The sequence below is a fragment of the Carcharodon carcharias genome (genome assembly GCF_017639515.1).
Source record: "Carcharodon carcharias isolate sCarCar2 chromosome 37 unlocalized genomic scaffold, sCarCar2.pri SUPER_37_unloc_6, whole genome shotgun sequence".
NCBI lineage: Eukaryota > Metazoa > Chordata > Chondrichthyes > Lamniformes > Lamnidae > Carcharodon > Carcharodon carcharias.
In genome coordinates, this window is record NW_024470771.1 from 485,634 (window position 1) to 506,758 (window position 21,125).

The following is a 21,125-nucleotide window of genomic DNA, read 5'->3' on the forward strand; positions in this document are numbered from 1 at the left end:
ACAGGGTAACACGGTAATAAACCAGAGTGCGGCACACACAGGGTAACACGGTAATAAACCAGAGTGCGGCACACACAGGGTAACACGGTAATAAACCAGAGTGCGGCACACACAGGGTAACACGGTAATAAACCAGAGTGCGGCACACACAGGGTAACACGGTAATAAACCAGAGTGCGGCACACACAGGGTAACACGGTAATAAACCAGAGTGCGGCACACACAGGGTAACACGGTAATAAACCAGAGTGCGGCACACACAGGGTAACACGGTAATAAACCAGAGTGCGGCACACACAGGGTAACACGGTAATAAACCAGAGTGCGGCACACACAGGGTAACACGGTAATAAACCAGAGTGCGGCACACACAGGGTAACACGGTAATAAACCAGAGTGCGGCACACACAGGGTAACACGGTAATAAACCAGAGTGCGGCACACACAGGGTAACACGGTAATAAACCAGAGTGCGGCACACACAGGGTAACACGGTAATAAACCAGAGTGCGGCACACACAGGGTAACACGGTAATAAACCAGAGTGCGGCACACACAGGGTAACACGGTAATAAACCAGAGTGCGGCACACACAGGGTAACACGGTAATAAACCAGAGTGCGGCACACACAGGGTAATACGGTAATAAACCAGAGTGCGGCACACACAGGGTAACACGGTAATAAACCAGAGTGCGGCACACACAGGGTAACACGGTAATAAACCAGAGTGCGGCACACACAGGGTAACACGGTAATAAACCAGAGTGCGGCACACACAGGGTAACACGGTAATAAACCAGAGTGCGGCACACACAGGGTAACACGGTAATAAACCAGAGTGCGGCACACACAGGGTAACACGGTAATAAACCAGAGTGCGGCTCACACAGGGTAACACGGTAATAAACCAGAGTGCGGCACACACAGGGTAACACGGTAATAAACCAGAGTGCGGCACACACAGGGTAACACGGTAATAAACCAGAGTGCAGCACACACAGTTTAATACGGTAATAAACCAGAGTGCGGCACACACAGGGTAACACGGTAATAAACCAGAGTGCGGCACACACAGGGTAACACAGTAATAAACCAGAGTGCGGCTCACAAAGGGTAGCACGGTAATAAACCAGAGTGCGGCACACACAGGGTAACATGGTAATAAACCAGAGTGCGGCACACACAGGGTAACACGGTAATAAACCAGAGTGCGGCACACACAGGGTAACACGGTAATAAACCAGAGTGCGGCACACACAGGGTAACACGGTAATAAACCAGAGTGCGGCTCACACAGGGTAATACAGTAATAAACCAGAGTGCGGCACACACGGGGTAACACGGTTATAAACCAGAGTGCGGCTCACACAGGGTAACACGGTAATAAACCAGAGTGCGGCACACACAGGGTAACACGGTAATAAACCAGAGTGCGGCACACACAGGGTAACACGGTAATAAACCAGAGTGCGGCACACACAGGGTAACACGGTAATAAACCAGAGTGCGGCTCACACAGGGTAACACGGTAATAAACCAGAGTGCGGCACACACAGGGTAACACGGTAATAAACCAGAGTGCGGCACACACAGGGTAACACGGTAATAAACCAGAGTGCGGCACACACAGGGTAACACGGTAATAAACCAGAGTGCGGCACACACAGGGTAACACGGTAATAAACCAGAGTGCGGCACACACAGGGTAACACGGTAATAAACCAGAGTGCGGCACACACAGGGTAACACGGTAATAAACCAGAGCGCGGCACACACAGGGTAACACGGTAATAAACCAGAGTGCGGCACACACAGGGTAATACTGTAATAAACCAGAGTGCAGGCACACACAGGGTAACACGGTAATAAACCAGAGTGCGGCACACACAGGGTAACACGGTAATAAACCAGAGTGCGGCACACACAGGGTAACACGGTAATAAACCAGAGTGCGGCACACACAGGGTAACACGGTAATAAACCAGAGTGCAGCACACACAGGGTAATACGGTAATAAAACAGAGTGCAGCAAACACAGGGTAACACAGTAATAAACCAGAGTGCGGCACACACAGGGTAACACGGTAATAAACCAGAGTGCGGCTCACACAGGGTAACACGGTAATAAACCAGAGTGCGGCACACACAGGGTAATACGGTAATAAACCAGAGTGCGGCACACACAGGGTAACACGGTAATAAACCAGAGTGCGGCACACACAGTGTAACACGGTAATAAACCAGAGAGCGGCTCACACAGGGTAACACGGTAATAAACCAGAGTGCGGCACACACAGGGTAATACGGTAATAAACCAGAGTTCGGCACACGCACCGTAACACGGTAATAAACCATAGTGCGGCTCACACAGGGCAACACGGTAATAAACCAGAGTGTGGCACACACTGGGTAAAACGGTAATAAACCAGAGTGAGGCACACACAGGGTAACACGGTAATAAACCAGAGTGCGGCACACACAGGGTAACACGGTAATAAACCAGAGTGCGGCACACACAGGGTAACACGGTAATAAACCAGAGTGCGGCACACACAGGGTAACACGGTAATAAACCAGAGTGCGGCACACACAGGGTAACACGGTAATAAACCAGAGTGCGGCACACACAGGGTAACACGGTAATAAACCAGAGTGCGGCACACACAGGGTAACACGGTAATAAACCAGAGTGCGGCACACACAGGGTAACACGGTAATAAACCAGAGTGCGGCACACACAGGGTAACACGGTAATAAACCAGAGTGCGGCACACACAGGGTAACACGGTAATAAACCAGAGTGCGGCACACACAGGGTAACACGGTAATAAACCAGAGTGCGGCACACACAGGGTAACACGGTAATAAACCAGAGTGCGGCACACACAGGGTAACACGGTAATAAACCAGAGTTCGGCACACACAGGGTAACACGGTAATAAACCAGAGTGCGGCACACACAGGGTAACACTGTAATAAACCAGAGTGCGGCACACACAGGGTAACACGGTAATAAACCAGAGTGCGGCACACACAGGGTAACACGGTAATAAACCAGAGTGCGGCACACACAGGGTAACACGGTAATAAACCAGAGTGCGGCACACACAGGGTAACACGGTAATAAACCAGAGTGCGGCACACACAGGGTAATACGGTAATAAACCAGAGTGCGGCACACACAGGGTAACACGGTAATAAACCAGAGTGCGGCACACACAGGGTAACACGGTAATAAACCAGAGTGCGGCACACACAGGGTAACACGGTAATAAACCAGAGTGCGGCACACACAGGGTAACACGGTAATAAACCAGAGTGCGGCACACACAGGGTAACACGGTAATAAACCAGAGTGCGGCACACACAGGGTAACACGGTAATAAACCAGAGTGCGGCACACACAGGGTAACACGGTAATAAACCAGAGTGCGGCACACACAGGGTAACACGGTAATAAACCAGAGTGCGGCTCACACAGGGTAACACGGTAATAAACCAGAGTGCGGCACACACAGGGTAACACGGTAATAAACCAGAGTGCGGCTCACACAGGGTAACACGGTAATAAACCAGAGTGCGGCACACACAGGGTAACACGGTAATAAACCAGAGTGCGGCACACACAGGGTAACACGGTAATAAACCAGAGTGCGGCACACACAGGGTAACACGGTAATAAACCAGAGTGCGGCACACACAGGGTAACACGGTAATAAACCAGAGTGCGGCACACACAGGGTAACACGGTAATAAACCAGAGTGCGGCACACACAGGGTAACACGGTAATAAACCAGAGTGCGGCACACACAGGGTAACACGGTAATAAACCAGAGTGCGGCACACACAGGGTAACACGGTAATAAACCAGAGTGCGGCACACACAGGGTAACACGGTAATAAACCAGAGTGCGGCACACACAGGGTAACACGGTAATAAACCAGAGTGCGGCACACACAGGGTAACACGGTAATAAACCAGAGTGCGGCACACACAGGGTAACACGGTAATAAACCAGAGTGCGGCACACACAGGGTAACACGGTAATAAACCAGAGTGCGGCACACACAGGGTAACACGGTAATAAACCAGAGTGCGGCACACACAGGGTAACACGGTAATAAACCAGAGTGCGGCACACACAGGGTAACACGGTAATAAACCAGAGTGCGGCACACACAGGGTAACACGGTAATAAACCAGAGTGCGGCACACACAGGGTAACACGGTAATAAACCAGAGTGCGGCACACACAGGGTAACACGGTAATAAACCAGAGTGCGGCACACACAGGGTAACACGGTAATAAACCAGAGTGCGGCACACACAGGGTAACACGGTAATAAACCAGAGTGCGGCACACACAGGGTAACACGGTAATAAACCAGAGTGCGGCACACACAGGGTAACACGGTAATAAACCAGAGTGCGGCACACACAGGGTAACACGGTAATAAACCAGAGTGCGGCACACACAGGGTAACACGGTAATAAACCAGAGTGCGGCACACACAGGGTAACACGGTAATAAACCAGAGTGCGGCACACACAGGGTAACACGGTAATAAACCAGAGTGCGGCACACACAGGGTAACACGGTAATAAACCAGAGTGCGGCACACACAGGGTAACACGGTAATAAACCAGAGTGCGGCACACACAGGGTAACACGGTAATAAACCAGAGTGCGGCACACACAGGGTAACACGGTAATAAACCAGAGTGCGGCACACACAGGGTAACACGGTAATAAACCAGAGTGCGGCACACACAGGGTAACACGGTAATAAACCAGAGTGCGGCACACACAGGGTAACACGGTAATAAACCAGAGTGCGGCACACACAGGGTAACACGGTAATAAACCAGAGTGCGGCACACACAGGGTAACACGGTAATAAACCAGAGTGCGGCACACACAGGGTAACACGGTAATAAACCAGAGTGCGGCACACACAGGGTAACACGGTAATAAACCAGAGTGCGGCACACACAGGGTAACACGGTAATAAACCAGAGTGCGGCACACACAGGGTAACACGGTAATAAACCAGAGTGCGGCACACACAGGGTAACACGGTAATAAACCAGAGTGCGGCACACACAGGGTAACACGGTAATAAACCAGAGTGCGGCACACACAGGGTAACACGGTAATAAACCAGAGTGCGGCACACACAGGGTAACACGGTAATAAACCAGAGTGCGGCACACACAGGGTAACACGGTAATAAACCAGAGTGCGGCACACACAGGGTAACACGGTAATAAACCAGAGTGCGGCACACACAGGGTAACACGGTAATAAACCAGAGTGCGGCACACACAGGGTAACACGGTAATAAACCAGAGTGCGGCACACACAGGGTAACACGGTAATAAACCAGAGTGCGGCACACACAGGGTAACACGGTAATAAACCAGAGTGCGGCACACACAGGGTAACACGGTAATAAACCAGAGTGCGGCTCACGCAGGGTAACACGGTAATAAACCAGAGTGCGGCACACACAGGATAACACGGTAATAAACCATAGTGCGGCACACACAGGGTAACACGGTAATAAACCATAGTGCGGCACACACAGGGTAATACGGTAATAAACCAGAGTGCGGCACACACAGGGTAACACGGTAATAAACCAGAGTGCGGCACACACAGGGTAACACGGTAATAAACCAGAGTGCGGCACACACAGGGTAACACGGTAATAAACCAGAGTGCGGCACACACAGGGTAACACGGTAATAAACCAGAGTGCGGCACACACAGGGTAACACGGTAATAAACCAGAGTGCGGCACACACAGGGTAACACGGTAATAAACCAGAGTGCGGCACACACAGGGTAACACGGTAATAAACCAGAGTGCGGCACACACAGGGTAACACGGTAATAAACCAGAGTGCGGCACACACAGGGTAACACGGTAATAAACCAGAGTGCGGCACACACAGGGTAACACGGTAATAAACCAGAGTGCGGCACACACAGGGTAACACGGTAATAAACCAGAGTGCGGCACACACAGGGTAACACGGTAATAAACCAGAGTGCGGCACACACAGGGTAACACGGTAATAAACCAGAGTGCGGCACACACAGGGTAACACGGTAATAAACCAGAGTGCGGCACACACAGGGTAACACGGTAATAAACCAGAGTGCGGCACACACAGGGTAACACGGTAATAAACCAGAGTGCGGCACACACAGGGTAACACGGTAATAAACCAGAGTGCGGCACACACAGGGTAACACGGTAATAAACCAGAGTGCGGCACACACAGGGTAACACGGTAATAAACCAGAGTGCGGCACACACAGGGTAACACGGTAATAAACCAGAGTGCGGCACACACAGGGTAACACGGTAATAAACCAGAGTGCGGCACACACAGGGTAACACGGTAATAAACCAGAGTGCGGCACACACAGGGTAACACGGTAATAAACCAGAGTGCGGCACACACAGGGTAACACGGTAATAAACCAGAGTGCGGCACACACAGGGTAACACGGTAATAAACCAGAGTGCGGCACACACAGGGTAATACGGTAATAAACCAGAGTGCGGCACACACAGGGTAACACGGTAATAAACCAGAGTGCGGCACACACAGGGTAACACGGTAATAAACCAGAGTGCGGCACACACAGGGTAACACGGTAATAAACCAGAGTGCGGCACACACAGGGTAACACGGTAATAAACCAGAGTGCGGCACACACAGGGTAACACGGTAATAAACCAGAGTGCGGCACACACAGGGTAACACGGTAATAAACCAGAGTGCGGCACACACAGGGTAACACGGTAATAAACCAGAGTGCGGCACACACAGGGTAATACGGTAATAAACCAGAGTGCGGCACACACAGGGTAACACGGTAATAAACCAGAGTGCGGCACACACAGGGTAACACGGTAATAAACCAGAGTGCGGCACACACAGGGTAACACGGTAATAAACCAGAGTGCGGCACACACAGGGTAACACGGTAATAAACCAGAGTGCGGCACACACAGGGTAACACGGTAATAAACCAGAGTGCGGCACACACAGGGTAACACGGTAATAAACCAGAGTGCGGCACACACAGGGTAACACGGTAATAAACCAGAGTGCGGCACACACAGGGTAACACGGTAATAAACCAGAGTGCGGCACACACAGGGTAACACGGTAATAAACCAGAGTGCGGCTCACACAGGGTAACACGGTAATAAACCAGAGTGCGGCACACACAGGGTAACACGGTAATAAACCAGAGTGCGGCACACACAGGGTAACACGGTAATAAACCAGAGTGCGGCACACACAGGGTAACACGGTAATAAACCAGAGTGCGGCACACACAGGGTAACACGGTAATAAACCAGAGTGCGGCACACACAGGGTAACACGGTAATAAACCAGAGTGCGGCACACACAGTGTAACACGGTAATAAACCAGAGTGCGGCACACACAGGGTAACACGGTAATAAACCAGAGTGCGGCACACACAGGGTAACACGGTAATAAACCAGAGTGCGGCTCACACAGGGTAACACGGTAATAAACCAGAGTGCGGCACACACAGTGTAATACGGTAATAAACCAGAGTGCGGCACACACAGGGTAACACGGTAATAAACCAGCGGGCGGCACACACAGGGTAACACGGTAATAAACCAGAGTGCGGCTCACACAGGGTAACACGGTAATAAACCAGAGTGCGGCACACACAGGGTAATACGGTAATAAACCAGAGTGCGGCACACACAGGGTAACACGGTAATAAACCAGAGTGCGGCACACACAGGGTAACACGGTAATAAACCAGAGTGCGGCACACACAGGGTAACACGGTAATAAACCAGAGTGCGGCACACACAGGGTAACACGGTAATAAACCAGAGTGCGGCACACACAGGGTAACACGGTAATAAACCAGAGTGCGGCACACACAGGGTAACACGGTAATAAACCAGAGTGCGGCACACACAGGGTAACACGGTAATAAACCAGAGTGCGGCACACACAGGGTAACACGGTAATAAACCAGAGTGCGGCACACACAGGGTAACACGGTAATAAACCAGAGTGCGGCACACACAGGGTAACACGGTAATAAACCAGAGTGCGGCACACACAGGGTAACACGGTAATAAACCAGAGTGCGGCACACACAGGGTAACACGGTAATAAACCAGAGTGCGGCACACACAGGGTAACACGGTAATAAACCAGAGTGCGGCACACACTGGGTAACACGGTAATAAACCAGAGTGCGGCTCACACAGGGTAACACGGTAATAAACCAGAGTGCGGCACACACAGGGTAACACGGTAATAAACCAGAGTGCGGCACACACAGGGTAACACGGTAATAAACCAGAGTGCGGCACACACAGGGTAACACGGTAATAAACCAGAGTGCGGCACACACAGGGTAACACGGTAATAAACCAGAGTGCGGCACACACAGGGTAACACGGTAATAAACCAGAGTGCGGCACACACAGGGTAACACGGTAATAAACCAGAGTGCGGCACACACAGGGTAACACGGTAATAAACCAGAGTGCGGCACACACAGGGTAACACGGTAATAAACCAGAGTGCGGCACACACAGGGTAACACGGTAATAAACCAGAGTGCGGCACACACAGGGTAACACGGTAATAAACCAGAGTGCGGCACCCACAGAGTAATACTGTAATAAACCAGAGTGCGGCACACGCAGGGTAACACGGTAATAAACCAGAGTGCGGCACATTCAGGGTAACACGGTAATACCCCTGCGTGTGGCACACACAGGGTAATACGGTAATAAACCAGAGTGCGGCACACACAGGGTAACACGGTAATAAACCAGAGTGCGGCACACACAGGGTAATACGGTAATAAACCAGAGTGCGGCACACACAGGGTAACACGGTAATAAACCAGAGTGCGGCACACACAGGGTAACACGGTAATAAACCAGAGTGCGGCACACACAGGGTAACACGGTAATAAACCAGAGTGCGGCACACACAGGGTAACACGGTAATAAACCAGAGTGCGGCACACACAGGGTAACACGGTAATAAACCAGAGTGCGGCACACACAGGGTAACACGGTAATAAACCAGAGTGCGGCACACACAGGGTAACACGGTAATAAACCAGAGTGCGGCACACACAGGGTAACACGGTAATAAACCAGAGTGCGGCACACACAGGGTAACACGGTAATAAACCAGAGTGCGGCACACACAGGGTAACACGGTAATAAACCAGAGTGCGGCACACACAGGGTAACACGGTAATAAACCAGAGTGCGGCACACACAGGGTAACACGGTAATAAACCAGAGTGCGGCACACACAGGGTAACACGGTAATAAACCAGAGTGCGGCACACACAGGGTAACACGGTAATAAACCAGAGTGCGGCACACACAGGGTAACACGGTAATAAACCAGAGTGCGGCACACACAGGGTAACACGGTAATAAACCAGAGTGCAGGCACACACAGGGTAACACGGTAATAAACCAGAGTGCGGCACACACAGGGTAACACGGTAATAAACCAGAGTGCGGCACACACAGGGTAACACGGTAATAAACCAGAGTGCGGCACACACAGGGTAACACGGTAATAAACCAGAGTGCGGCACACACAGGGTAACACGGTAATAAACCAGAGTGCGGCACACACAGGGTAACACGGTAATAAACCAGAGTGCGGCACACACAGGGTAACACGGTAATAAACCAGAGTGCGGCACACACAGGGTAACACGGTAATAAACCAGAGTGCAGCTCACACAGGGTAACACGGTAATAAACCAGAGTGCGGCACACACAGGGTAACACGGTAATAAACCAGAGTGCGGCACACACAGGGTAACACGGTAATAAACCAGAGTGCGGCACACAAAGGGTAATACGGTAACAAAACAAGAGTGCAGCTCACACAGGGTAACACGGTAATTATCCAGAGTGCGGCACACACAGGGTAACACGGTAATAAACCAGAGTGCGGCACACAAAGGGTAACACGGTAATAAACCAGAGAGCGGCACACACAGGGTAACACGGTAATAAACCAGAGTGCGGCTCACACAGGGTAAAACGGTAATAAACCAGAGTGAGGCACACACAGGGTAACACGGTAATAAACCAGAGTGGGGCACACACAGTGTAACACGGTAATAAAACAGAGTGCGGCTCACACAGGGTAACACGGTAATAAACCAGAGTGCGGCACACACAGGGTAACACGGTAATAAACCAGAGTGCGGCACACACAGGGTAACACGGTAATAAACCAGAGTGCGGCACACACAGGGTAACACGGTAATAAACCAGAGTGCGGCACACACAGGGTAACACGGTAATAAACCAGAGTGCGGCACACACAGGGTAACACGGTAATAAACCAGAGTGCGGCACACACAGGGTAACACGGTAATAAACCAGAGTGCGGCACACACAGGGTAACACGGTAATAAACCAGAGTGCGGCACACACAGGGTAACACGGTAATAAACCAGAGTGCGGCACACACAGGGTAACACGGTAATAAACCAGAGTGCGGCACACACAGGGTAACACGGTAATAAACCAGAGTGCGGCACACACAGGGTAACACGGTAATAAACCAGAGTGCGGCACACACAGGGTAACACGGTAATAAACCAGAGTGCGGCACACACAGGGTAACACGGTAATAAACCAGAGTGCGGCACACACAGGGTAACACGGTAATAAACCAGAGTGCGGCACACACAGGGTAACACGGTAATAAACCAGAGTGCGGCACACACAGGGTAACACGGTAATAAACCAGAGTGCGGCACACACAGGGTAACACGGTAATAAACCAGAGTGCGGCACACACAGGGTAACACGGTAATAAACCAGAGTGCGGCACACACAGGGTAACACGGTAATAAACCAGAGTGCGGCACACACAGGGTAACACGGTAATAAACCAGAGTGCGGCACACACAGGGTAACACGGTAATAAACCAGAGTGCGGCACACACAGGGTAACACGGTAATAAACCAGAGTGCGGCACACACAGGGTAACACGGTAATAAACCAGAGTGCGGCACACACAGGGTAACACGGTAATAAACCAGAGTGCGGCACACACAGGGTAACACGGTAATAAACCAGAGTGCGGCACACACAGGGTAACACGGTAATAAACCAGAGTGCGGCACACACAGGGTAACACGGTAATAAACCAGAGTGCGGCACACACAGGGTAACACGGTAATAAACCAGAGTGCAGGCACACACAGGGTAACACGGTAATAAACCAGAGTGCGGCACACACAGGGTAACACGGTAATAAACCAGAGTGCGGCACACACAGGGTAACACGGTAATAAACCAGAGTGCGGCACACACAGGGTAACACGGTAATAAACCAGAGTGCGGCACACACAGGGTAACACGGTAATAAACCAGAGTGCGGCACACACAGGGTAACACGGTAATAAACCAGAGTGCGGCACACACAGGGTAATACGGTAATAAACCAGAGTGCAGCTCACACAGGGTAACACGGTAATAAACCAGAGTGCGGCACACACAGGGTAACACGGTAATAAACCAGAGTGCGGCACACACAGGGTAACACGGTAATAAACCAGAGTGCGGCACACACAGGGTAACACGGTAATAAACCAGAGTGCGGCTCACACAGGGTAACACGGTAATAAACCAGAGTGCGGCACACACAGGGTAATACGGTAATAAACCAGAGTGCGGCTCACACAGGGTAACACGGTAATAAACCAGAGTGCGGCACACACAGGGTAACACGGTAATAAACCAGAGTGCGGCACACACAGGGTAACACGGTAATAAACCAGAGTGCGGCACACACAGGGTAACACGGTAATAAACCAGAGTGCGGCACACACAGGGTAACACGGTAATAAACCAGAGTGCGGCACACACAGGGTAACACGGTAATAAACCAGAGTGCGGCACACACAGGGTAACACGGTAATAAACCAGAGTGCGGCACACACAGGGTAACACGGTAATAAACCAGAGTGCGGCACACACAGGGTAACACGGTAATAAACCAGAGTGCGGCACACACAGGGTAACACGGTAATAAACCAGAGTGCGGCACACACAGGGTAACACGGTAATAAACCAGAGTGCGGCACACACAGGGTAACACGGTAATAAACCAGAGTGCGGCACACACAGGGTAACACGGTAATAAACCAGAGTGCGGCACACACAGGGTAACACGGTAATAAACCAGAGTGCGGCACACACAGGGTAACACGGTAATAAACCAGAGTGCGGCACACACAGGGTAACACGGTAATAAACCAGAGTGCGGCACACACAGGGTAACACGGTAATAAACCAGAGTGCGGCACACACAGGGTAACACGGTAATAAACCAGAGTGCGGCACACACAGGGTAATACGGTAATAAACCAGAGTGCGGCACACACAGGGTAACACGGTAATAAACCAGAGTGCGGCACACACAGGGTAACACGGTAATAAACCAGAGTGCGGCACACACAGGGTAACACGGTAATAAACCAGAGTGCGGCACACACAGGGTAACACGGTAATAAACCAGAGTGCGGCACACACAGGGTAACACGGTAATAAACCAGAGTGCGGCACACACAGGGTAACACGGTAATAAACCAGAGTGCGGCACACACAGGGTAACACGGTAATAAACCAGAGTGCGGCTCACACAGGGTAACACGGTAATAAACCAGAGTGCGGCACACACAGGGTAACACGGTAATAAACCAGAGTGCGGCACACACAGGGTAACACGGTAATAAACCAGAGTGCGGCACACACAGGGTAACACGGTAATAAACCAGAGTGCGGCACACACAGGGTAACACGGTAATAAACCAGAGTGCGGCACACACAGGGTAACACGGTAATAAACCAGAGTGCGGCACACACAGGGTAACACGGTAATAAACCAGAGTGCGGCACACACAGGGTAACACGGTAATAAACCAGAGTGCGGCACACACAGGGTAATACGGTAATAAACCAGAGTGCGGCTCACGCTGGGGAACACGGTAATAAACCAGAGTGCGGCACACACAGGGTAACACGGTTATAAACCAGAGTGCGGCACACACAGGGTGACACGGTAATAAACCAGAGTGCGGCACACACAGGGTAACAAGGTAATAAAACACAGTGCGGCACACACAGGGTAACACGGTAATAAACCAGAGTGCGGCACACACAGGGTGACACGGTAATAAACCAGAGTGCGGCACACACAGGGTAACAAGGTAATAAAACACAGTGCGGCACAGTCAGGGTGACACGGTAATAAACCAGAGTGTGGCACACACTGGGTAACACGGTAATAAACCAGAGTGCGGCACACACAGGGTAACACGGTAATAAACCAGAGTGCGGCACACACAGGGTAACACGGTAATAAACCAGAGTGCGGCACACACAGGGTAACACGGTAATAAACCAGAGTGCGGCACACACAGGGTAACACGGTAATAAACCAGAGTGCGGCACACACAGGGTAACACGGTAATAAACCAGAGTGCGGCACACACAGGGTAACACGGTAATAAACCAGAGTGCGGCACACACAGGGTAACACGGTAATAAACCAGAGTGCGGCACACACAGGGTAACACGGTAATAAACCAGAGTGCGGCACACACAGGGTAATACGGTAATAAACCAGAGTGCGGCACACACAGGGTAACACGGTAATAAACCAGAGTGCGGCACACACAGGGTAACACGGTAATAAACCAGAGTGCGGCACACACAGGGTAACACGGTAATAAACCAGAGTGCGGCACACACAGGGTAACACGGTAAGAAAACCGAGTGCGGCACACACAGGGTAACACGGTAATAAACCAGAGTGCGGCTCACACAGGGTAACACGGTAATAAACCAGAGTGCGGCACACACAGGGTAACACGGTAATAAACCAGAGTGCGGCACACACAGGGTAACACGGTAATAAACCAGAGTGCGGCACACACAGGGTAACACGGTAATAAACCAGAGTGCGGCACACACAGGTTAACACGGTAATAAACCAGAGTGCGGCACACACAGGGTAACACGGTAATAAACCAGAGTGCGGCACACTCAGGGTAATACGGTAATAAACCAGAGTGCGGCACACACAGGGTAACACGGTAATAAACCAGAGTGCGGCACACACAGTGTAATACGGTAATAAACCAGAGTACGACCACACAGGGTAACACGGTAATAAACCAGAGTGCGGCACACACAGGGTAACACGGTAATAAACCAGAGTGCGGCACACACAGGGTAACACGGTAATAAACCAGAGTGCGGCACACACAGGGTAACACGGTAATAAACCAGAGTGCGGCACACACAGGTTAACACGGTAATAAACCAGAGTGCGGCACACACAGGGTAACACGGTAATAAACCAGAGTGCGGCACACACAGGGTAACACGGTAATAAACCAGAGTGCGGCACACACAGGGTAACACGGTAATAAACCAGAGTGCGGCACACACAGGGTAACACGGTAATAAACCAGAGTGCGGCACACACAGGGTAACACGGTAATAAACCAGAGTGCGGCACACACAGGGTAATACGGTAATAAACCAGAGTGCAGGCACACACAGGGTAACACGGTAATAAACCAGAGTGCGGCACACACAGGGTAACACGGTAATAAACCAGAGTGCGGCACACACAGGGTAACACGGTAATAAACCAGAGTGCGGCACACACAGGGTAACACGGTAATAAACCAGAGTGCGGCACACACAGGGTAACACGGTAATAAACCAGAGTGCGGCACACACAGGGTAACACGGTAATAAACCAGAGTGCGGCACACACAGGGTAACACGGTAATAAACCAGAGTGCGGCACACACAGGGTAACACGGTAATAAACCAGAGTGCGGCTCACACAGGGTAACACGGTAATAAACCAGAGTGCGGCACACACAGGGTAACACGGTAATAAACCAGAGTGCGGCACACACAGGGTAACACGGTAATAAACCAGAGTGCGGCACACACAGGGTAACACGGTAATAAACCAGAGTGCGGCACACACAGGGTAACACGGTAATAAACCAGAGTGCGGCACACACAGGGTAACACGGTAATAAACCAGAGTGCGGCACACACAGGGTAACACGGTAATAAACCAGAGTGCGGCTCACACAGGGTAACACGGTAATAAACCAGAGTGCGGCACACACAGGGTAACACGGTAATAAACCAGAGTGCGGCACACACAGGGTAACACGGTAATAAACCAGAGTGCGGCACACACAGGGTAACACGGTAATAAACCAGAGTGCGGCACACACAGGGTAACACGGTAATAAACCAGAGTGCGGCACACACAGGGTAACACGGTAATAAACCAGAGTGCGGCACACACAGGGTAACACGGTAATAAACCAGAGTGCGGCACACACAGGGTAACACGGTAATAAACCAGAGTGCGGCACACACAGGGTAACACGGTAATAAACCAGAGTGCGGCACACACAGGGTAACACGGTAATAAACCAGAGTGCGGCACACACAGGGTAACACGGTAATAAACCAGAGTGCGGCACACACAGGGTAACACGGTAATAAACCAGAGTGCGGCACACACAGGGTAACACGGTAATAAACCAGAGTGCGGCACACACAGGGTAACACGGTAATAAACCAGAGTGCGGCACACACAGGGTAATACGGTAATAAACCAGAGTGCGGCACACACAGGGTAACACGGTAATAAACCAGAGTGCGGCACACACAGGGTAATACGGTAATAAACCAGAGTGCGGCACACACAGGGTAACACGGTAATAAACCAGAGTGCGGCACACACAGGGTAACACGGTAATAAACCAGAGTGCGGCACACACAGGGTAACACGGTAATAAACCATAGTGCGGCACACACAGGGTAACACGGTAATAAAGCAGAGTGCGGCACACACAGGGTAACACGGTAATAAACCAGAGTGTGGCTCACACAGGTTAACACGGTAATAAACCAGAGTGCGGCACACACAGGGTAACACGGTAATAAACCAGAGTGCGGCTCACACAGGGTAACACGGTAATAAACCAGAGTGCGGCACACACAGGGTAACACGGTAATAAACCAGAGTGCGGCACACACAGGGTAACACGGTAATAAACCAGAGTGCGGCACACACAGGGTAACACGGTAATAAACCAGAGTGCGGCACACACAGGGTAACACGGTAATAAACCAGAGTGCGGCACACACAGGGTAACACGGTAATAAACCAGAGTGCGGCACACACAGGGTAACACGGTAATAAACCAGAGTGCGGCTCACACAGGGTAACACGGTAATAAACCAGAGTGCGGCACACACAGGGTAACACGGTAATAAACCAGAGTGCGGCACACACAGGGTAACACGGTAATAAACCAGAGTGCGGCACACACAGGGTAACACGGTAATAAACCAGAGTGCGGCACACACAGGGTAACACGGTAATAAACCAGAGTGCGGCTCACACAGGGTAACACGGTAATAAACCAGAGTGCGGCACACACAGGGTAACACGGTAATAAACCAGAGTGCGGCACACACAGGGTAACACGGTAATAAACCAGAGTGCGGCACACACAGGGTAACACGGTAATAAACCAGAGTGCGGCACACACAGGGTAACACGGTAATAAACCAGAGTGCGGCACACACAGGGTAACACGGTAATAAACCAGAGTGCGGCACACACAGGGTAACACGGTAATAAACCAGAGTGCGGCACACACAGGGTAACACGGTAATAAACCAGAGTGCGGCACACACAGGGTAACACGGTAATAAACCAGAGTGCGGCACACACAGGGTAACACGGTAATAAACCAGAGTGCGGCACACACAGGGTAACACGGTAATAAACCAGAGTGCGGCTCACACAGGGTAACACGGTAATAAACCAGAGTGCGGCACACACAGGGTAACACGGTAATAAACCAGAGTGCGGCACACACAGGGTAACACGGTAATAAACCAGAGTGCGGCTCACACAGGGTAACACGGTAATAAACCAGAGTGCGGCACACACAGGGTAACACGGTAATAAACCAGAGTGCGGCACACACAGGGTAACACGGTAATAAACCAGAGTGCGGCACACACAGGGTAACACGGTAATAAACCAGAGTGCGGCACACACAGGGTAACACGGTAATAAACCAGAGTGCGGCACACACAGGGTAACACGGTAATAAACCAGAGTGCGGCACACGCAGGGTGACACGGTAATAAACCAGAGTGCGGCACACACAGGGTAACACGGTAATAAACCAGAGTGCGGCACACACAGGGTAATACGGTAATAAACCAGAGTGCGGCTCACACAGGGTAACACGGTAATAAACCAGAGTGCGGCACACACAGGGTAACACGGTAATAAACCAGAGTGCGGCACACACAGGGTAACACGGTAATAAACCAGAGTGCGGCACACACAGTGTAACACGGTAATAAACCAGAGTGCGGCTCACACAGGGTAACACGGTAATAAACCAGAGTGCGGCACACACAGGGTAACACGGTAATAAACCAGAGTGCGGCACACACAGGGTAACACGGTAATAAACCAGAGTGCGGCACACACAGGGTAACACGGTAATAAACCAGAGTGCGGCACACACAGGGTAACACGGTAATAAACCAGAGTGCGGCACACACAGGGTAACACGGTAATAAACCAGAGTGCGGCACACACAGGGTAATACGGTAATAAACCAGAGTGCGGCACACACAGGGTAACACGGTAATAAACCAGAGTGCGGCACACACAGGGTAACACGGTAATAAACCAGAGTGCGGCACACACAGGGTAACACGGTAATAAACCAGAGTGCGGCACACACAGGGTAACACGGTAATAAACCAGAGTGCGGCACACACAGGGTAACACGGTAATAAACCAGAGTGCAGCACACACAGGGTAACACGGTAATAAACCAGAGAGCGGCACACACAGGGTAATACAGTAACAAACCAGAGTGCGGCTCACACAGGTTAACACGATAATAAACCAGAGTGCGGCACACACAGGGTAATACAGTAATAAACCAGAGTGCGGCACACACAGGTTAGCACAGTAATAAACCAGAGTGCGGTACACACAGGGTAACACGGTAATAAACCAGAGTGCAGCACACACAGTGTAACACGGTAATAAACCAGAGTGCAGCACACACAGGGTAACACGGTAATAAACCAGAGTGCGGCACACACAGGGTAACACGGTAATAAACCAGAGTGCGGCACACACAGGGTAACACGGTAATAAACCAGAGTGCGGCACACACAGGGTAACACGGTAATAAACCAGAGTGCGGCACACACAGGGTAACACGGTAATAAACCAGAGTGCGGCACACACAGGGTAACACGGTAATAAACCAGAGTGCGGCACACACAGGGTAACACGGTAATAAACCAGAGTGCGGCACACACAGGGTAACACGGTAATAAACCAGAGTGCGGCACACACAGGGTAACACGGTAATAAACCAGAGTGCGGCACACACAGGGTAACACGGTAATAAACCAGAGTGCGGCACACACAGGGTAACACGGTAATAAACCAGAGTGCGGCACACACAGGGTAACACGGTAATAAACCAGAGTGCGGCTCACACAGGGTAACACGGTAATAAACCAGAGTGCGGCACACACAGGGTAACACGGTAATAAACCAGAGTGCGGCACACACAGGGTAACACGGTAATAAACCAGAGTGCGGCACACACAGGGTAACACGGTAATAAACCAGAGTGCGGCACACACAGGGTAACACGGTAATAAACCAGAGTGCGGCACACACAGGGTAACACGGTAATAAACCAGAGTGCGGCACACACAGGGTAACACGGTAATAAACCAGAGTGCGGCACACACAGGGTAACACGGTAATAAACCAGAGTGCGGCACACACAGGGTAACACGGTAATAAAACAGAGTGCGGCACACACAGGGTAACACGGTAATAAACCAGAGTGCGGCACACACAGGGTAATACGGTAATAAACCAGAGTGCGGCACACACAGGGTAATACGGTAATAAACCAGAGTGCGGCACACACAGGGTAACACGGTAATAAACCAGAGTGCGGCACACACAGGGTAACACGGTAATAAACCAGAGTGCGGCACACACAGGGTAACACGGTAATAAACCAGAGTGCGGCACACACAGGGTAATACGGTAATAAACCAGAGTGCGGCTCACACAGGGTAACACGGTAATAAACCAGAGTGCGGCACACACAGGGTAACACGGTAATAAACCAGAGTGCGGCACACACAGTGTAACACGGTAATAAACCAGAGTGCGGCACACACAGGGTAACACGGTAATAAACCAGAGTGCGGCACACACAGGGTAACACGGTAATAAACCAGAGTGCGGCACACACAGGGTAACACGGTAATAAACCAGAGTGCGGCACACACAGTGTAACACGGTAGTAAACCAGAGTGCGGATCACACAGGGAAACACGGTAATAAACCAGAGTGCGGCACACACAGGGTAACACGGTAATAAACCAGAGTGCGGCACACACAGGGTAACACGGTAATAAACCAGAGTGCGGCACACACAGGGTAACACGGTAATAAACCAGAGTGCGGCACACACAGGGTAACACGGTAATAAACCAGAGTGCGGCACACACAGGGTAACACGGTAATAAACCAGAGTGCGGCACACACAGGGTAACACGGTAATAAACCAGAGTGCGGCTCACACAGGGTAACACGGTAATAAACCAGAGTGCGGCACACACAGGGTAACACGGTAATAAACCAGAGTGCGGCTCACACAGGGTAACACGGTAATAAACCAGAGTGCGGCACACACAGTGTAACACGGTAATAAACCAGAGTGCGGCACACACAGGGTAACACGGTAATAAACCAGAGTGCGGCACACACAGGGTAACACGGTAATAAACCAGAGTGCGGCACACACAGGGTAACACGGTAATAAACCAGAGTGCGGCACACACAGGGTAACACGGTAATAAACCAGAGTGCGGCACACACAGGGTAACACGGTAATAAACCAGAGTGCGGCACACACAGGGTAACACGGTAATAAACCAGAGTGCGGCACACACAGGGTAACACGGTAATAAACCAGAGTGCGGCACACACAGGGTAACACGGTAATAAACCAGAGTGCGGCACACACAGGGTAACACGGTAATAAACCAGAGTGCGGCACACACAGGGTAACACGGTAATAAACCAGAGTGCGGCACACACAGGGTAACACGGTAATAAACCAGAGTGCGGCACACACAGGGTAACACGGTAATAAACCAGAGTGCGGCTCACACAGGGTAACACGGTAATAAACCAGAGTGCGGCACACACAGGGTAATACGGTAATAAACCAGAGTGCGGCACACACAGGGTAACACGGTAATAAACCAGAGTGCGGCACACACAGGGTAACACGGTAATAAACCAGAGTGCGGCACACACAGGGTAACACGGTAATAAACCAGAGTGCGGCACACACAGGGTAACACGGTAATAAACCAGAGTGCGGCTCACACAGGGTAACACGGTAATAAACCAGAGTGCGGCACACACAGGGTAATACGGTAATAAACCAGAGTGCGGCTCACACAGGGTAACACGGTAATAAACCAGAGTGCGGCACACACAGGGTAATACGGTAATAAACCAGAGTGCGGCTCACACAGGGTAACACGGTAATAAACCAGAGTGCGGCACACACAGGGTAACACGGTAATAAACCAGAGTGCGGCTCACACAGGGTAACACGGTAATAAACCAGAGTGCGGCACACACAGGGTAACACGGTAATAAACCAGAGTGCGGCACACACAGGGTAACACGGTAATAAACCAGAGTGCGGCTCACACAGGGTAACACGGTAATAAACCAGAGTGCGGCACACACAGGGTAACACGGTAATAAACCAGAGTGCGGCACACACAGGGTAACACGGTAATAAACCAGAGTGCGGCACACACAGGGTAACACGGTAATAAACCAGAGTGCGGCACACACAGGGTAACACGGTAATAAACCAGAGTGCG